Raw genomic sequence first — 22027 nt, forward strand, 5'->3', positions numbered from 1 at the left:
TATAATGTTAATTGTGTCTACAAAATTTTTCAAGAAATTTCCATTTTCAATTGAAATTAGCTTCTTCATGGATACCATGAGAGGATTGATTTTATTATATGTTGTTCCTAGAGCCATTATCTACAAAAGGGTGTTTCAGATTTCAGATAGAATGTATAGAACAAGTTTTACACCTAATTAAACATTATCTACTTTTATGTGATGAGGATGTTTACACTAATTACAGATTTATGAGAGAAAGGAATACGATAGCGATAATTTGAGACAACCTTTTGTAGCTCCTGCTGTGTAGATTAAGATTTCGGTGAAATTTAGTTATAAAGATGATAGAGCTTAATTCATTCAAGTGAACTGACCAAGATTTTGCCATAAATTACATAATAATTGATTACATAATGATTGCATCCCAAAATATTGCATTCATTTAAAAGATTAATCTTTTATCTATCTATATATACCTCTTTTATTAATTTATATGCAGTCTAAAGAAAGTAACAGCATTTTAAAGGTTGGAGATTGGAAGTAAAACAATCTTTGTATTGTGCTACCTTAAATGAAATAGAAATGTACAAGTTTCTAATTTGAATTTTGCATATATGAGACTTTACAAGTTTTATGAACTGGGTCATATTCATAGTGTTCCTTTATACATATTGTTAACTGGGTCTCGTCCCTTTTACATATTTTAACAAATACAATATTTTACAATTAAACCACTGTCATAGAAGGAACATGTACACAAAGAATGGATTTGAGCAATGTTTTAAACAAATACGTATGCCGTAAGTAATCCGAAATCTTTTATAGCAGTAATAAGCTCTGTAGTGTTTGAAAAATGTTCTATTGGCTTTTTATAATTTATATAAGTAGCTTATAAAGGTGAGAGGATTAAAATAAAAAGGGATTTATTTTTTGTTTAACCGTTTAGGAAGAATTGTTTTTTTTTTCATTCAATGAAATGTTATGTACAAAAGATAATTGTTTACGAAGACAGTGTTTTTTTTCTAGGCAAAAGTTTATCATATTTACAAATATAGTATCTTGTTATTTTGTTTCAATCAGATCAATCAGATCAACTGTTTATTGTTTATTTATAAAGTTTGTTTTCATTGGGATGCTATTCCATATCAGCAATAAGACATTTTCAATTGATTCTTTCAGATATACTATATAATGTACATGTATTTATTCATTTGGATTTTAATGACCTAAGTGCCAATTATTTTATAAACAATTGATAGTGCTACTTTCCCCAGATTATTATCTCTATTTAGGACTTGACCATTATAAAAAGGTTTACACACATACAATTCACAAAAAAGAAAAGAGAACTAGCGCTGATAAAGATGAACAGCATTAAACACAAATGAATGTAAATCTGAAAAAAAATCTGAATAAAAATCTGAATTCGCCAGTGTCTGCAGTAATAAAGGCAACAGTAGTACACAGTATACCGCTGTTCAAAGTAAAAAAATCGATTGAGAGAAAACCAATCCGGGTTACGAACTAAAACATATCGAAACACATCTACTATAAGAAAAAAACAACGAAACAGCAGAATCGACAAAGTAAAAATCTCTTATAATTGGGTAACATGGAGAAATAAATCGACGCGCAACGAACACGCTACCAACTTACACATGATAAACAAAATTCTTCCAGTGATACAAAATATTTGAAGCATTCGTTGCCGCCAAAAAAGTTTTTCGGATCGAGTCAAATTGTGTATATATATATTCGAAGCTGTGGTTTCTTTGCCAATCATATAACAACACTTGAATGAGTTGACCCATTGACTGAGGTTAGGGTTTGATGTGTATGACGCGTGAATCAGATTCGTCTGAAAGATGTCCTAGGGGGTACAAATCTGGCGACTTTAGGGAAATGGCAACACATGAATGTTGTTTAGAGTTAGGAGATCCATGGTTACTTTTGCATTTAGAGGCGGACATTGTCTTGCAGAAAAATTTTCCTCTGTCCACCAATTACATCGAGCAAATATGGCTAAAAAATCGTTTCTTTACTTTACTGTTTGTCTGATAAATTTCCTTGTTAATTCTCAGTAAACCTGGGACATCAACAGAATAACCAGGCTTCAGGCGTTGGATAGGTACATAAAGAATGTTGTGAGCGTTCAACCATATCCCAACCCGGGACTGTGGCAATCGCACAAAATAAGAACAAACTGTAAAAATCGGTTGGAAATGAAATCAATCAAAAGATTGGTACGAAGCATATGAGAATTCAATATAAAAAAGGGACAAAGTAATATGCCATCTATCTTTGTCACCTTTTGACGTTTCTCTGTTAAACGCCTACATCTTATTCTAATATGACGTCCTTATTTCTCTTTGTAAACAAACCCGTGTGCTGGTTAGCGCAAAATATATATGCGCACAAATTTACCGTTTACATTCTTGTTATTTTCATTTTTATCCTAATATTATATATAAATTTTAACTGCTTACATAAAATTTATTATTTATTGTTATTCAAACAACACATATTTACCTTGCAATTAGTTTTTTAACTTATTAAATATGAAATGTAATGTACATATTTCATGGGGAGGAAGCGGGAACAGCAAAACATGTGTAAGGTATTTTTGTACGCTTCGACCTATACAAATACCGTTTTTGTCCTATAAGTCCTATTTCATGCTCTATGCTCATTATTACATAGGTAGGTATTATATCTGGCCATATTTTACACCTCGCTTACGCTTAGTATAAAATATCGACAATATAATACCTACCCATTTTGTAATTAATATTAAACATGAAGGAATTATTCCTTAATTTCTGAACTCTTGAAATAAGTTAAAAAAAAACATTATAAGAGGTGAAATGTATCTTGTTTTTTTTATCACTTATAAAAAATTATCAACACATAAGACTTTCAGTTTTATTTGCTAGACACGCCTTTTAGTTAGGCCATCTATGCCTACGGTTATAAATAGTAAGTTAACAAGAAGTGACCTATGAATTATATTCTATGTAGGTACAGGATTGCTAACTGCTGGGCAAGTGAAAACACTCAGGAAAAAAATGTTCACCAGATGTTTCATCTATACAGTGATAAAATCCAAAGATGAATCTTTCGTCTACCTAATGTACATCAAGCATCATATACTAATTCTTTAATTTATTATATGCAGATCAAAAGCATATTTATACGATAAAAAATACTTTACAATCTTTTACAGTTGCATGCGGACATTATTTTCAGTTTCTTTCATCAAATTAGAAAAAAACTAATTTTACCGATTGTTATATAATTTTAGAATGAAAGAAACAAGTCATATCAAAATTTAATTATATTCTCCCCTTTTTTAAAGTCTGAAATAGAAATAAACACATGTTATCTTCATATTCAATTAAAAAAATATGCATTTAAAAAGATGAAAGAAAAAAGGATGCTTGTTTTGCAGCTGTCATTTACGAGGGTCCGTATTAAGTTTCATAATAGAGAATAGTGTACAAAAAGTGCAGAATAATGGGCAGAAAATAATAAATGATAGACAAAAAAATTGCAAGAAAAATAAAAATAACACAATAATAGGGCGTTAAATAATGAAGAAAAGAGAACAACAACAGGGGAAATAAAAAGAATAGAGAATGGTTTAAACATTAAAAAATAAAGAAATATAAGAATCTCCAATGAAGACCCTCATGTACTTTAATTTGATGTTTATCCTGTTCAGTGTTCGTCACGTCCACAAACACTGTCACATCTGTGAACAAGTTTTTTTTTTTATAGTTTTAGTGAAATTCATCATTAATTCTATTTGTTTTACAATAACAAGAAGTGATGTTCTACAGGACTACGATGATGACAAGACGCAATGTACTGTCCGTCTTTGGCATCTATGTTATAATAGCCATAGCTCACGCGAACGGAAATTGTAAGTATGAAAAAAATAAATATAATGGCATTTTTCATGTTCAATTTAATTAAGATAACTTATTATTCGGCAAAAAGTGCAGAAAAAAGGACCAAAAACAAGGTATTAAATAAAACTGGAAATCAACATCAATTCTAGAAAACCTCCATTTCTTCTTACCTCTTAATTTCATGGTGTTAGTTCAATTATTTTTTGATTTGATGTAATTACCTTTTTTTTCTGTTTAGTTGGTTTTTTTCATATTCAACCTATTAATTATGTTTTACATACATATTGTGCATTATAACTTACCTTAGGAAATAAATTGCAAAACTTGAAAGTATGGCTTAACCTTTTCATGATTTGTAAACATGAAAACTTAGAAACTAAGCTTACTCCATGCATGCATGGACGAAGGTAACTAACGTTAACTTAGTCCATGCATGCATGGACTAACACAACAGACTTAGTCCATGCATGCATGCACTAAGGCAACTAACCCTAACTTAGTCCATGCTTGCATGGACTAACACACCAGACTTAGTCCATGCATGCATGGACGAAGGCAACCAAGGCTAACTTAGTCCATGCTTGCATGGACGAAGGCAACTAAAATTAACTTTTTTAAAGTTTAAAAAATTTATAAATGCAAAATATTTCAAAAAAATCAAATTTTTCAAAATTAAAAAAAAACAAAAAATATTTTAAAAATTTTTCTTTTAAAATTTAATTCTTATAAAAATAAATGAAAAAAACATGAAAAATTTACAAAATTATTTTTTTCTCCAAAATGCTGAAAAAAGTTAAAATTCCATTTTTTTTTTCAAAATTAAACAAAAAGAAGAAAAAAATGGTTAATTATCACCACCAGATATAGGTACCCTTGGATATAGGTATAAATGCCACATGAGAATATTCACGTCTGCCAAAAGATTGGAATGTGTTCACATTTCATTTCAATGGTAAAAACTCTTCACTGAACAGATCAGTTGGAGACGGTCAGTTGGAGGTGATTTGTTTAACATAACCTGGACAGTAGCTGCAATTAGTTCCTGAAAGTTCCTAATCATTTAGTAGTGGTAAGTGTTATTTTAGTTTGTTGTTATTATATCTGTAATAAACATGTTTTGTTGCACTATTATTTTTGCCTTTGTCTCAATAGAAGCTAACTTTTTGTATATATTGTACATGTATACATGCATTTAGTCGTCAAATCATCAACCCAAAAATGTAAGATCTGTAAATTTGCTTTCACAAATTTTTTGTTCTTCCCATGCCGGGATTCTAATCCATGCTACTGAGATATTGTGACACCAAATCTGTACAATTTTTTAAACACCAGAGAAGAGCAGATGATTTAAACACTTTTGTGTAATCCAGCATTATATAAGATGTTTTTGTGTCTAATGTTATTATTGCAGTTTGAGCATTCAAAAACATGTTCATTATGTCCACTGGTTGTGTTTGGTTGCTGTCTGCCATATTAAATGGATTTCCTTTTTTTGTTATTTGCTTAAATTTGTCTCTTAGCTTTCCCTTTTGAAATTAAATAAAAACAGTTCACAAATTAAGTGTGCTGGGCTTATTTTAATTAACCTTCATCAGAAACATACTAACAAAAATTTGAAAGCAAAGGATGTAGATACCATTATCTTGGGACTTAATAAGCCCATGTATAACGATCTTTAAATTCAGGCTTTTGCTCATTGTTGAAGACTTCAGGTGACCTGTACTTGTTTACATCAGTGCCCTACTATGCAGGGCTAGTAGTTGTCTCAATTGCAATCATTCAATGTATCCTTGCTTTTGTATCATTTAAAGACTTCAATTCTTTAATCATTTCAGTTAACACATTTTAATTTCAAAACATTCAACAGATATTTCCAAATAACAAATTTTGTAAACAACAGATATAATTGGTAACTGGTAATTATTTTACAGTCAATATGTTTTTATATTTATCAAGAGGCATCATAATCATGTTCATTAAATTCTTTCCTTGTCAGACTGTTACTGAACCTAAAACCAGTGAAAATTGCAAGTAGCTTTTATTTCTAGTAGTACTATTTTGATAAGATGTGTAATTTTTCGTCATTTCTTTTGATGTTCTGTCATATCCAGTCAGACTATTTCACATGTTGAACTTTACTCACAATTATATTTCATCTGTAAATGCTAAATTATGCAACTTCTAATGCAGGGAGACATGAGGGTTACTAATTTTTTAAATGTATAACTAGTTTTTATCTAATACAGTATATTTTTTAATATCAAAATAAAAATAACTAAAACTGAGTATTTAATAACAATATTTATTTGCAATTTTTTTCGTTTTCCGTTATCTAACTTTAGTTTGCCTCAACTAAATGTTATGAAACTTATAAATCTAAGAAATTTGTAGAACATATTGTTGTTAATTGACCATGTTGATTTGCCATAATTTATCACATTCACACATATTCATTGCAAAAACATCTTCTTTTTCATAAGTGTCTACAGGAGCTTGTGTTTCTGTATCTTTTCTTTAAAGAATCATCATGATAGCTTCTGTTCCCTTCACATTCGAGACATAAATGATCGAGATCTTCAGGAAAATATCTACTCCTTATATCTTTATCTGAAAAAACAAAACAAAAAATATGCTTTGACATAGTTTGACATATTTTTACAAGATTTTACATACTGAAATGTCTTGCCTGCTTTATGGTCATGATTGAACTTTCTGTTGCATGTTTCAATCTGAAGAATATACCACAATTAGTTCCTAAAACATATACACATGACTAAATTTTTCTTCCAACATGATTTTTATTTATTTACCAATCAAGGTGAGAGTAGACAATGAAAAGTAGATAAACATATATAGATTACAGTAGCTTCTCAACTTTAATTTGATATCAACAAAATGTATTGTGGCAATTTCTCAAATATCAGTGGTGGATCCAAGGGGAGGGTTCCGGTGGTTGGAACCCCCCTTTTTTTGAGACGATCAATGCACTTGAATGGAGACATTTAGTTTGAACCCCCCCCCCCTTTAGAAATGTCTGAATTCACCCCTGAATATAATACAGGTTACCCAATCATCACAGTTGGTTGACCATTATGGATAAACCATTTCACAGATGATATCGGATGTTTCTTACTTCGTACCTGCAATCCCCTTTCCTTTTCATGAATGTGACCTACCGAAATAAACTATATATGCCAAGTTTGTAATAACATGTGCAACACGAAGGGTGCCACATGTGGAGCAGGATCTGCTTACCCTTCTGGAGACCCTGAGATCACCCCCAGTTTTTGGTGGGGTTTGTGTGGCTCAGTTTTTAGTTTTTAATGTTGTTTCTAGTGTACTATTAATTGTCTGTTTGTCTTTTTCATTTTTAGCCATGGCATTGTCAGTTTATTTTCGATTTATGAGTTTGAATGTTGCTATGGTATATTTCACCCCTCTTTTTTTTAACAGGAGGTTAATAAGCTGTAATTAGCAATGGATGTTAGTAGCCATTTAATTCTTTTAAATTAAAACTAGTCTGAAGTACTGAACCATGTTTGATTGAAATATTTGTCGATGCTATAATGACACACTTCTTCAAACATCAGTAACAGTTATAATCATACCTTTGCTGACTTCAGCATTTCATTATGTCTTCAGTTTCTTTTCTCATCTGTCATAGTATCAATATTATATATGTAGCATACCACCATCTTGATGCATTCTGTATTACAAATAGTTACTCAACAGTTTTATCGTAGCAATCTTTTGGTGTTTTTTTTTTTTATCAGGAACTACATGTTCTATATTCTGGAAATCTTACAATGCATGGAAAAGCTGAAATTATAAATTAGGTAAATAAATTTTAATCAATATGAAACGACACAATCAGCTTTTTTAATGATAAATGTGTACTAAGTTTCAAATTGATTGGACTTTAACTTCATCAAAAACTACCTTGACTAAAAAAAATTTAACCTGAAACTGAGGGAACACTTTTAATTTCTATGTTCAGTGAACCATAAAAATGGGGTCAAAAGTCTTTAATTTGGTTTTAAAATAAGAAAGATCATATCATAAGGAACATTTGTACTAAGTTTCAAGTTGATTGGACTTCAGCTTCATCAAAAACTATCTTGACCAAAAACATTAACCTGAAGTGGGAAGAATGGATGGACAGACAAACAAACAGACGAAAGGACGCACAGACTAGAAAACATAATGCTTCTCTACTATTGTAGGTAGAGCATAAAAATTCATAAAAGAACTAGCAAAAAAAGGCACCAACAAAAAGAAACAAATCTAAAGTAATTGTCCATTAACCAGGAAACCCTTGTTTTTCCCCTTTTGTTGCTTCTAATTCATAAACAGATTGAGTCATAACTCCAATATTCCAACCCTTACTATCCTTTTGAGTTTTGTGGTGTGGAAACTTCAGGCAATTCTATAAACTGTTCTACAAATTATTGTCTGGACAATAGAAAATTGATTATTTGGGCCCCTTTTATACCCCTTTTTCCTACACCAAAGGGACCATAAATTAACCCCCAAATCAATCCAAACCTTCCTTTTTGTGGTTTCAAACTTCAAAGATTTATATTTACTTATGCTAAAACTATTGGCATTTTTTTTAATTAAACTTAAGTTATTGGCAAATTTCCAAAGGATTTTATTAATACTGAAGTTATATATCGATATAGGAAGATGTGGTGTGAGTGCCAATGAGACAACTCTCCATCCAAATAACAATTTAAAAATTAAACCATTATAGGTTAAAGTACGGCCTTCAACAAGGAGCCTTGGCTCACACCGAACAACAAGCTATAAAGGGCCCCAAAATTACTAGTGTAAAACCATTCAAACGGGAAAACCAACGGTCTAATCTATATAAACAAAATGTTGGTAAATTTCAAAATCACATCTTTAAGGTGGTACCCAACACTTAAACTAAAATTAATTTGGCTCGTTTAATTTTCTTAAAATTTTGACAAAGTATTTACTTTGACTCTTTGACAAAAATATAAAAATTTAAATTTTTTTGAACCAACCGTTTTATCAGAAAAATTACACTGGTTATATAGCAGTTTGACAAACACTCATTTTGATCATTGAAAAGCTTAATATCCCTTTAACAACACAACGTAATTAAAACTTTTAGCTGACTTTACAGAGTTATCTCCCTGTAGTGTTAGGTACCACCTTAAAAGTTGTGTGAAATAATTCAAATATAACTTTTGGATTACCTCCCTTACACAGCTTTCAAATTGTCTTGACTATCCTTTAAACCAGAAAAATAATTGTTTTTCATCTTTTTTGCCCTTTATTCATAAATGGTTTTATCTATATCCTTAGCCAATCCTAACCATCCCATAGTAGTATAGAGCATTGGGGTATAATTTTAGAAAGATCATACACTTTTACACAAGTCATTTACTTAAAACTACAAAAATGCTTGTGTTTGGCCCATCATTCTTGACTGTTTGCCCCATAACCCTAAAAATAAATTCCAACCTTCTTCTTATAATATTTAACATTGTGGTACTATTTCAGAGGAATTGAAATACTTATACACAACTTATTGTCCTGAAACTAGATAAATGCTTGTTTTGGTCCCCTTATCCTAAACCTTAGGGACCATAACCCCCAATATCAATCCCAAGCTTCCTTTTGTTGTTTTAAACATTGTGTTAAAATTCTATTCATTTCTATTAACATGATTAACTTATACTAAAGTTATTATCTGGAAACCATCCGTCTTCGAACGATGCTCAGCTGACCACAAAGCAATGTGATACCAATATAATTATATGATTGCAAAAATTTTATGGTTGTATAAAAAGGTATTCTAGACTTTAAACTAGAGGCTCTAAAGAACCTGTGTCGCTCACCTTGGTCTACATGTATGTGAATATTAAACAAAGGAAGCAGATGGATTCATGACAAAATTGTGTTTTGGTGATGGTGATGTGTTTGTACATCTTACTTTACTGAACATTCTTGCTGCTTAAAATTATCTCTATATATAATGAACTTGACCCAGTAGTTTTAGTGGAAAATGTTAGTAAACATTTACAAATTTTATGAAAATTGTTAAAAAATGACTATAAAGGACAATAACTCCATAGGGGATTAATTGACCTTGTTGACCATTTCGGTCATGTTGACTTATTTGTAAATCTTTCTTTGCTAAACATTATTGCTGTTTACAGTTTATCTCTATCTATAATAATATTAAAGATAAAAACCAAAAACAGCAAAATTTCCTTAAAATTACTAAATCAGGGGCAGCAACCCAACAATGGGTTGTCTGATTCATCTGAAAATTTCAGGTCAGATAGATCTTCACCTGTTAAACAATTATACCAATTATACCCTTGTCAGATATATGCGCTAAATGCTTTGGTTTTTGAGTTATAAGCCAAAAACTGTATTTTACCCCTATGTTCTATTTTTAGCCATGGCGGCCATCTTGGCTGGTTGGCCGGGTCATCTGACATATTTTTTTTAACAAGATACCACAATGATGATTGTGGCCAAGTTTGGTTTAATTTGGCCCAGTAGTTTCAGAGTTCTAGAAGATTTTTGTAAAGGTAACAACGCCGGAAGCAAAGTGATGGGAAAAGCTCAGTAGGCCTTTTGGGCTAGGTGAGCTAAACATTACTTTTTTCTAGTTTATAACTGAGTGAAGGCAATATCATATATACCCAATAAATCATCATATTTCTATGTTGATTAAAATGAAGCTTTTTTATTATTTGATGCAAATTTTATGTTCGGAGAGCATCCCAAACAAAAAAAATTGAGGAACAAATCATGGTAACAAATGATAAACAAATCGTATGATTTATTTGTGATTTGAAAGTGATAAAATTTCACATGCAAATGAGCTAACAAATCACAATAACAAATCACGAACAAATTGCTTACAAATCATAAGCAAATCAGGGTAACAAATGATAAACAAATCTTATGATTTCTTTGTGATTTGAAAGTGATAAAATTTCACATGCAAATGAGCTAACAAATCACAATAACAAATCATGAACAAATTGCTTACAAATCATAAGCAAATCATAAACAAATTGCCAAGAAATTGTTTTGAAATCATTTACAAATCAGAAGCAAATTGTTTTCAAATCGTTAAGAAATTGTTATCAAATCTTTAACAAATCAGAAGTAAATCATATTCCTACGTCAAGCAAATCAGAAGTAAATCATATTCCTACCTCAAGCAAATCACAATCAAATCGTAAATAAATTGGCATCAATCATCAATTCACAGATTATAGCATTAACATCCAGATCAAAAATAAGTTCTGCCCCTGAAACCCCCAAATTTTGAAGCGCAAGTGTCTTCATTTTACCTTTAATAGCTACTCCACTAGTTGTAAAAAGGAGTACTATCTTTGGTTACGATTAGGGACAAATTGTTCTTTGTGAAGTTTCTCTTACTTTTTACCCGAATTTGACTAAAACGAAATTTGAAAAAAACATAGGCAACCACGTGTACTTAGTAGATTAATGTTGAATAGGTGATGGGTCTTAGTCTTGGTCCAAATCTGCTACATTGTAATATATATATATATATTATATATATATAGCTTTGTCCATTTTGCCCGGGACATGGTCAGTAAACAACAATTAAAACATTAAACTTGCCAGTGAATTTTATCTGCTGGCTCGGGAAGCTATTCTTGAAATGTTTTGATCTGCTTACACATCTTTTACACATTTTTATTTTTAAAATTAATCCTAACAGCACTAAACTATCATGATTATAACGAGATACTGAAATGCAAAGTTTCTGAATTTTAAAGGTTAACATTTGAATAGTATTAGTTAAATATGTGAAATTATAAATATAAAGATTCCTTACCATTCGTCATCTTTCATAGACTGAATAAAACTCCTCATCTTGCAACCTTCTTTGTTCAGTTCATATAGAACAGTATTTGAAATTTGAATTTGACCTCAACCGGAAGTCAGAGAGATAGATAAACAAAGAAAACTGGAATGCATTAACATTTTATTCATTGTAGCAAATCATCAATGAATCACATCAAGATAGCTAAGAAAGTTAACAAATCGTTTTCAAATCATTTCATAGAATATTCAAAGTTAACAAATCATAACGAAATCACACCGTTCTAGCTAACAAAGTTAACAAATCTCTTTCAAATCATTTCATACGATATTCTAAGTAAACAAATCATAAAGAAATCACACAAAAACAGAAACAAATGGCTTACAAATCATACAATAGAAAGAAATCACATAGAAATCAGATTTAGGGAATTTAAAAAATTCTGATTTGTCTATGATTTGTTTAATGAATCGCAAGCAAATGGTACTAACAAATCGCAGAATCACGATTTGAAAGAGATTTGAATACGATTTGAAAGCAATTTGTTCATTTATTTTTCTGTTTGGGATTCTACAGCTATTTTCCAGTATTCATTTTAATAGGAATTACTTGATCATCAAAAAAGCGGTGTTTAAAATATAATACAGGGGACTCATATTCATTTTAACTTTATTTCGTGCTGCTACTTTTGATTTTACACAGTTAAGATGGCTCAGACTTATTCAAAGTCTCTATCAGAATGCCGTATTATTTTAATCTTTACAAAGAGTACCTCAAATTTGTCGAAAAAAAATAGGGGTTCCAGACCATTTAAGCTCAAAATTTTACTTTAAATAGGTACAAGCATGTTAAAGGGACCATTTTCAATGAAATGATAGGGAAAATAGAGGTGCTGACATATTTTTATGGGATATCAAATAAAAACTGTCTGTGACACCTCAGGTGTGACCTGGTCCAAATCTGTAATGTACAAAGCTGAAATACAGCTTCAAATATTAAGCAAATAAAAGGACTTATATATACATGTATGCGTCCCTGGCAAATACAAGGGTCACCAATAAGGAAAAATAAAATTTTTGCCTTAAAACCCAAATTTTGGAGGGAAAATGGTGAAATTGGGTGAAATGTCAATTTGAGCCTTTAGCAGACCTGTACAGAAATTGCTAACAAAACCACATAGAAGCACATTTCAGAGATGCAAGTAAGAATTGTATAGCTTAAAATTTATAAAAAAAACATAAATATCTAAAAGTTTTTAGGAAAGTTAATTGTTCAATAACATGTAAATTATTCCTTGTTTTCAAAATTCCAATAGGGAACATACTTTATATAATTGTTTAAATAAACCAATTTTTCAAGACGTTTCGGTCTGATTTTCCTAGAAACATTTGTCCTGGGACTTTAATTCCTAGTAAAATCATGGACATGGACTTAATTAACTAGGAAAAAAAGTCTGGAGAACAAATTTTACAACCGGACCAAATTTACTGTTACACTATTCCAACTAATTATGAAGCCTTGGCCTTGCCAGACGTCATAATTATTTGGACTACTGTTACACTAGGACCACAGGCACTAGACGTTCCCCCTTTTATTAATTTCTTGATTAGCTACTGTCACGGTGTATTTGTATATATACAGAAGAATTCTAGAGTTTTGTATCACTTTGACAGTCAAATCCTGACACAGCAGCCCAACTGAGACCAGATATCATTTTTATTCATGAGTTATGATCAGTATCAGATATAAATGAGGGGGAGGACAGGGATAAGGGAGACAGGGAGAAAGGAGGTAGGAGAAAGGGGTGGGAGAAAGGGGGTAGGTGAAAGGAGAGGAAAGTTGGGAAAAAGGAGAAGTTGGAGAAAAAAATAAAATATGAAGAAATAAAATATCTTTTTTTTCCCGGTAAATTAAAAAAAAATAAAATAAGGAGAAGAGGGGTAGGAGAAAGGAGAAAATAGGTGAGAGAAGGAAAAGGAGTACCCCCCTGTCTAGTCCAAATAATTATGACGTCTTGAAAGGCTATTATAATTTTTTTCTTTGACCAAATAATTATGACGTCTTGAAAGGCTATTATAATTTTTTTCTTTGACGCCTTACATCGACGACGATATAAGGCGTCAAAGAAAAAAAATTATAATAGCCTTTCAAGACGTCATAATTATTTGTACCCCCTGTCCTCCCCCTCATAAATGCTTTTTCAGATCCTTTTTTCGTTTGTTCTATTAAAATCTTACCACGTAAATTCCTTAACTCTCTTTTTTATTTAATTGAATGTTGATTTTGTTTGCCTCAAAACAAACTGTTTTTCCTGTGAATAATTTTCAATCTCCTTGCTTCTAGTATGAAAAATTTATCTTTGACAGACGACGCGAGCTTCTTCTTCTTCTTTCGTAATTCCCTCCTGTTTAGGAGCACTCGGATGAGACCGATAAATGTTAACAGTATATGTACATTAAAACTCAATAAATCCTCTGTAAAATATGAATGAACAGCATCCTCCACCATAAAAACCAGTGTATTTACAACAAGTCGTGAATTTATATATAAGCATTAATATAGGGACTTTTAAAGTAATGAAGTAATTAAATTGGCAAGAGATATACTAGATAAATTACATGTTCGCAGACTCATAAATTTAAACAGGTGCTTTTCAATGCAATATAAAACATAAGCATGACTAATTTGGATGTTGAGTTACATTATTTAATTAGGCTTAACGTTAATTTAAACTGCAAAGATATAGTATAATTATCATGTAATTTTAATGTAAGAATAAACTATCTAAGTTTTCTTATAAGATGAAAATTTATATAATCTGAAATCATGAATTTGATGTTATAGTAGTATTATTTTGATTAGTTTAATAATGTTCGTATGGCGTACTACTTTTAAGTTTTTTGAAATGACACTGGCTTGACCTTACACAGAGATATACCCCTAACTCCACACACTAGCTAGGCATTAGTAATGTTCATTCTTTTCATGTGGATTAGGTGGCAGTAGTCCCTTGATTTCATTTCTATTGTTCTTAGTATCAGTTTGTCATTCGGGAGAATATTCCTTTCAACGAAGCTTTGACAGTCTATCAATAATTGCGTGATAGCCAATTTGTTATTGAAATTGATTGTCCATGCACTACTTCCAATTTTGCTAACAATATATTCTTTTATCTGTTGAAAGTGCGATTTTCGAATGTGTCCATACGCTGGGCAGCTTGTTAGAAGGTGTTGAAGATCTTCAGCTTCAATCTTACATATTGGGCAGGTAGGATCTATCTCTGCTTGATTGAATTTTGCTTTTAAGGTTTGAAGCATGTATGTTCCAGTTAACATGCGTACTTTTGTCGCTGCTTTTCTAACATCTTTGACGGAGCTCGATATTGTATCCCATACGTTGTGAGTTTGTCCAATATTCAGGTTTCTTTTTGATAGCAAGTTGAGTGTTGATTTTTCTTCACAGTCTGCTTTTAGTTTGACTGTCCAGTGAGATGAAATAGCTGTTCGTACAATGTTTTTCCAGTCAAGCTTGTTGTAATGTTGATTCATTATTTCGTTGAATGATGGGAGTTGATACATGTCCAGTATGTCATTTATTCTTTTGAAGAAGCTATTTGGTCGACCTGCTGTATGTTGCCTCCATGCAATTTCACGTATTGAGTTATTATGACTCATTGCTATTGAGTGTAACAGACTCAACTGTCTTTTGTGGAGCTCAGCAGCTATTGGCAGCGCTCCAATGAGCAAGTAGACTGCTGATGTAGCTGTTCTATTTGGAAGTGATTGGATATGCTTCAGAGTGCTAAGATGAAAACTGCATAGTGCTACTGTGTCCTTGTTTTGGAGATTTAAAGTTTCTAAGCCATATAGAAGACGTGGAATGACGTATACTTGGTAAATCTTGCATGAAGTTCTTGGGTTGAGTCCATTTGTACCATGAACGCCAGTCTTGATCAGAGAGTACAGAGTTCTTCGTGCTAGTGATATCCTGTCATTGATATTAATTTTAGTTTCCTCAGATGTTGTTCTTTTAAGACCTAGATGTGTTGTTTCTGATTTAAATTCCATAATGTTATCGCCTAAAGTAAAATTTTCTGTTGATTGTTGTATTCTTTCACTAGTTCTTTTGTTGACACTTTTAACTATTGTATTGCTTTTTACTGGATGGATTAAGAATCTATGGTCGCTTGAGTAATCATACACCGTGTTGAGCATTTCTTGCATTTCATTTTGGTCGTTTGAGAGAAGTACAATATCATCTGCACAGCTAGGACAGCCTGCATAAGTATTCCCTATGGATATGCCCATGTTATGAGTTTCTAATTCAGAGAGTAATTCATTGATGTATTGTTTGTATAGATGTGAAGATAGGATTCCACCCTGTCTTACTCCCTGATCAATACTAAACGAGAGACTTGTGTCTCCTTGCCATTTTACAGTTGATGTGACACCATTGTACATATCCTCAATAACATCCCAATATTCAATATCTACTCCTAGATAGTAGAGTTTGTCTAGCAAGATTTGATGATTGACTACATCAAATGCTTTTTGACTGTCTAATGTTGTTATGAATAATAAATCTTTTCCATTGATTTCTGAGTATACTTCTGATAATATCAGTGCCGCCATAGTAGGTGAGAGTCTTTCAGTAAAGCCGAATTGTAGGTTTGATTGGTTGATATTCTTTAAACCTGCCTTTTCGATCAGCACGTACTCGTATACTTTCCCATGAGCAGATGTAACTGTTATGCCTCTGTAATTAGTAGCTTGAGTTAAATCTTTCCCCTTTTTAGGGGGCGCGAGCACGAATCGCAATCTGTCAACAAAGTTCTAAATGCACATAAAAATAGTCCGCTGTCGAGTTTTAATTTGATTTAGAATGACAAGACATTTCATCGTTCTTTGTAGAACAAACCATGATATCAATACACATTTGTATTTTATTGATCTTTCTAGGGATGTTGCGACTTTAATAATAAATATTCGTGTAGTAATATGCCCTAACTTTTCTGTACGAAAGGAGACCGTAAAGACAGAGCAAACGAAACTTGAGGATGAAGATGAAGATGTGTTGATAAGATTTGATACGTAAAATGCATAATACTTAAATTTTCTCGGTGAAAAGTCACTTACTATTATGTCTCTTTCAAAACTGCCATTAAGGAAACACGCATTAAAATACCCGTTTGGAAAAAAAAGGGGGGGGGGGTCTCAACGGAAGATTCCGTGGAACGTTCGGTCTGATATATATATATATTTAGCCGTCATGTTAAGAATGTAAGTTATTTGAATTAATATGGGGAAGTTTGTTGAAATGTTCGCGATTATGGCCAGATAATTGTTTTCCATTGATTTGTGACTAATAAACTTTTGAGCTGCAAAAAAACCCAGTTTCCTTTAACGAAGCTATCCATTTGATTTTTATGGGGGGGGGGCCTTTTTTTCAAATTTCATCCTAGCCCCCCCCCCCCCCCCCTAAAAATCAAATGGTAGCTCCCTAAAGCAATTTTTAAAAATCCATATTGCAAAGACACACAAAAAAAAGAAAAACCTAAAAAAAGTATGGATGTCAAATGATTGCTTACTCCTTAGAAAAGTGCGTTCCCTTGGAAATAAATTAGGTAAAGCCCCTACCGGTAATTATGATTGACTTATTGCAACTGTAAAAGAGAGTACAATAAATTGAAAAATAAATTAAAAAAGTATTTTTTTCATTCCTTAATAAAACAAATAAATGAGATAAACCCAAAGAACACCAAAAAATTTTGGGGAAGCATTAATAATTACAAAAAAAAGAATAATAATTGTGAGCCTGCTATTTCTGCCAAAGAATGGGAGATTCACTATAGAAATTTGCTTGCTTCAAGTAATAATGATACAACTGATACAAATCAAAATATAGAGAACAAAAATCACAACTTTTCTAATACATCCCTTAATGTCCCTATTACACGTAAAGAAATCAGACTGTATTAAGAAGTTAAAAAAGGGAAAATCTGGAGGTCCTGATTTGATAATTAATGAATTTCTAAAGGTGTGGTCAAACACTCTAGTTTTACTTTTGACCAAACTTTTTAATAAGATAGTTAACTCAGAAAAATTCCCCAAAATTTGGAACATTTCTCTATTGACATCAATTTATAAATCTGGTGACCCATCTGATTGTGGGAACTATAGAGGTATAAGCATAACAAGCTGTCTTGGTAAAGTCTTTACATCCATTTTACAAAAACGACTTGGTGATTTTTCTTGAAACACATAATTTATTATTTTCAAATCAAGGTGGTTTTAGAAAAAAATTACAGAACTGTAGATCATGTCTTTATTTTAAAAACAATAATAAACAAATATTTGTTTAAATGTAAAAAGAAACTATATGTGTGTTTTGTAGATTTTAAAAAGTCTTTTGACAGTGTCTGGAGATCAGCTATGTTCTTAAAATTACAAAATAAAGAAATACAAGGCAAATTTTATAATATACTGCATGACATGTACTCTAATACCTTATATTCATGTAAATATCAAAATATGTTTACCAAGCCTTTTCTTGATAATCAGGGTGTCAAACAAGGTGACAGTTTAAGTCCAACTTTATTTACTGTAAATTCAGAAATTATTGCGAGGTTTTGATTATTGCGAAAAATGCGACAGACTTGTAAACGCAATAATTTTAACTCGCATTTTAAAATCATTGATATGAATTAAACAGGATTTTTCTCAAAATCATTATAATTAAAATCGCATTTAAGTCTAAAATGACAAAATCGCAATAATAAATGCACGCAATAATTTCTGAATTTACAGTAATTTATTTGTTGATGACATAGAAAAATACTTAGATACAAACTTAACTAGTGCAGTAAATTTAAATGGTTAAAAAGTGAACCATTTATTGTATGCTGATGATTTATAATTGATATCGGAATATGCAGATGGTCTCCAGAACTCTCTTGATTCTTTACAAAAACATAGTACTGAATGGAAACTGGACTTGAACCTTAAGAAAACAAAAATTATAATTTTCTCTAAAACTAAAAGTAAATTAAAAAAACGTTTACTTTTATTACAGTTCTAATGCAATTGAAATTGTTGATTGTTATAAATACTTAGGAGTTGATTTTCATAGCTCTGGAAAATTTATACAAGCAGTGTCAAGCCTCTTAGATAAAGCTAAAACAGCATATTTTGCATTGAAGTCAAAACTACCATATAGTGAAAATTTGTCTGTTAAGACTTGGCTCCAGCTTTTTAATTCAATGATAACTCTTATTTTAACTTATGAATCAGAAGTATGGTTATCAGAATTCAAACCAAATTTTGAAGCATTTATAGACAAAAGTAAATTAGACAAAACACAAAACTCCATATTTAAAAAACATTCTTGTGGTTCATGGAAAGTCTTCCAATCTAGCAGTGCGGTGTGAATTAGGCACTTTACCTATTCGCATTAAATGTTATCAACTTATGTATAAATATTATGAGCGTCTCAGTGATATTGGTGAATGGTCTGGTGGTCCGCATGAAATTTTCAAGGCTGCTTTTGAAGTGGACAAAACTCTCACAAATAGAGAAAATTCATGGTCTTATAAACTATCTGAATTAATGAAATATATTGCAAAAAATAGCATTGTAATAGTAATTTCAAACAGAAACTAGAAGATTTCTACAAAAATAAAATTATATTTGAACTTTCTAAAATAAAAGATGGACACTGTGGTAAACTTTTATTTTTTAGTAAAATTTAAACAACAAGAATATTTAAATTTTAATATTCCTAAATACATTTTGTACCTTTAACCCTTTCCTCCATTATGACGCCTTTTGACGCCACCCCCTTACTCAATAATGACGCCTTTTGACGCCTTTGTAGTACCTCAGTTGAAACACTTTGAATACAAAGTGTCTGCAGTTGACTTAATAAAATTGGTATCCATTATGAAAAGGAATATCATAGGAATATATATATATCCGACTCAAATTTATTTGATGAAATAGTTGTTTTTCGCAATGCCTTAATACTTTAAAGCATATGTTCAGCATTTTATCAAAAAAATCCTATGCGAATCAAGTATGCAAAAAAAAAAAATTCAATGGAGGAAAGGGTATATATATAAATTGAAAAAAACTCACTAAATTAAGAATAATGCACACTCATTAGCGATAGAAACTGGGAGGTATGCAAGACCAAAAATACCATCTAATGAGAGATTTTGTAAATTTTGCACAGGAAAAATTGAAAATGAGATTCATTTCTTGACTGAATGTCTGCAATATAACAAAATTAGATCTAAATATAAAATTAATGATATAAATTTAAATAATTTGGATGAAAATTTTACCAAAATGTTAAATCCTATGTCTGAAAAGGAATTAAAATCTATTTGTATGTATAATGAAGAAGCTCTTGATTTGAGAGACCACCATACCGTTTCATCAGATAATAATCCTTGACAGTAGTTTGTCCATATACATATATATATATAAATATCTTATATTGTGTGTTTTAAGTAAATATATGAAAATCTAGAATAATACTGAAATATAAGTCTATGGTATCAATATCAGTTTATGATGTATTTGTATACATAGAATTGGCTTGACTTGTTCCATGAATCGTTATTTCATTTGTGTGTTGTTTTAATATTATTTATTATCTGTATTTGGATCACGCCTCTATTGAGCTCTTTCCAATAAAATATTGAATTGAATTGAATAAACAGGAATCTCGGGAGGGGGCACTTCCTATATATATAAGGTGTCAGCTGGGAACAGTATATTTAATACAATGTACATGTACACATGTTCCCAATGCATAGTCAGATCCTTGGCCACACCCCCCTCCTTTCGTGGGAAAAAATTGGTTTATCAGAGGCGGATTTATCATTTAGGAGGGGGCCTCCCCCCCCCCCCCCCCTTTTTTGGGAAAAATTTGGTTGCTTATATAGGAAATCACTGAAGCGTGGTCAGTCAGTGGGCCCCACTTATGAAAATTTTTGGATCCGCCACTGTTTATATATAGGGAATCATTGAAGCATGACTGTAGCTTAAATTTCACATTATTATACAGTTTTCTATCAGAAGCTTTATTTTGCATACCAATTGCTAATATATATTTAGTGTGAATTAATTTGCTAGATATGTTCAAAAATTTATATTGTCCGAAATGTTTTAGTTCTTGTTTAATTTCAAAAACTTTTTCTACTAGCAAATGAGAACTGGCAGAAGAAGTTATGTTAGATTTGTGAAGCTCTTGGCTGCATTTATAAGCATCTTTCAATAGACTGATAAAATTGAGAATGGAAATGGGGAATGTGTCAAAGAGACAACAACCCGACCAAATAAAAAACAACAGCAGAAGGTCACCAACAGGTCTTCAATGTAGCGAGAAATTCCCGCACCCGGAGGCGTCCTTCAGCTTGCCCCTAAACAAATATATACTAGGTCAGTGATAATGAACGCCATACTAATTTCCAAATTGTACACAAGAAACTAATATAAAAATAATACAAGACTAACAAAGGCCAGAGGCTCCTGACTTGGGACAGGCGCAAAAATGCGGCGGGGTTAAACATGTTTGTGAGATCTCAACCCTCCCCCTATACCTCTAACCAATGTAGAAAAATAAACGCATAACAATACGCACATTAAAATTCAGTTCAAGAGAAGTCCGAGTCTGATGTCAGAAGATGTAACCAAAGAAAATAAACAAAATGACAATAATACATAAATAACAACAGACTACTAGCAGTTAACTGACATGCCAGCTCCAGACTTCAATTAAACTGACTGAAAGATTATGATTTCAACATATGAATTCAGTTGTAAGATTTTCAAATCTATACCAGTATTTTACAATTGACTTTACAATATCATAATGTAAGGGGAAAAGACTGAAGTGGGGACCCCCTCTTGGGCAGTCTATGGGCCCCCTCTTATGAAAATTTCTAGATCCGCCATTGTTTTCTAGTTTAAAAATATGTGAATAGGTGTTGAAAATATTAAGAAATATATTAAGTCAACAAATTAAAAAGAAAATGTGGTACACTGTATGATTGCCAATGAGACAACTCACTATTATGTTTCTAGATAGGCAGAATCAGGTGGCCCGGTCTGACAACACCTTTTGTTAGAAAAATTTAGTTGATTGTATAGGGAATGACTCAAGTAGGGACCCCCTCTTAGGCAGTAAAAGGGCCCCCTCTTATGAAAATTTCTAGATCCACCATTGATTTCTAGTTTAAAAATATGTGAATAGGTGTTGAAATATTCAGAATATTAAGTCAACA

The 22027-nt window shown here is 31.5% G+C and overlaps 2 long non-coding RNA genes across 4 annotated transcripts in view; one reads left to right on the plus strand and one right to left on the minus strand.

The window, feature by feature from the left end:
- The first annotated feature begins 4236 nt into the window (after positions 1–4236).
- LOC143057640 (uncharacterized) overlaps positions 4237–22027 on the plus strand; it is a 31290-nt gene continuing 13499 nt past the window's right edge. The window contains exon 1 of one of the 3 annotated variants that reach the window (XR_012972765.1): positions 4237–4962. This is a non-coding gene — a long non-coding RNA (uncharacterized LOC143057640). Of the gene's footprint in view, positions 4963–16562; positions 16859–22027 lie in introns of those variants that run through there. The other 2 variants (XR_012972764.1, XR_012972763.1) reach the window with 2 other exon arrangements.
- On the minus strand, positions 6176–14107 carry LOC143057641 (uncharacterized). Its single transcript, XR_012972767.1, has 3 exons — positions 13977–14107; positions 7502–7712; positions 6176–6500 (listed from the first exon to the last, which is right to left on the minus strand). It is a non-coding gene; the product is annotated as an uncharacterized LOC143057641 (long non-coding RNA).

The sequence above is a fragment of the Mytilus galloprovincialis genome, chromosome 13 (assembly GCF_965363235.1).
Source record: "Mytilus galloprovincialis chromosome 13, xbMytGall1.hap1.1, whole genome shotgun sequence".
Classification (NCBI taxonomy): Eukaryota; Metazoa; Mollusca; class Bivalvia; order Mytilida; family Mytilidae; genus Mytilus; species Mytilus galloprovincialis.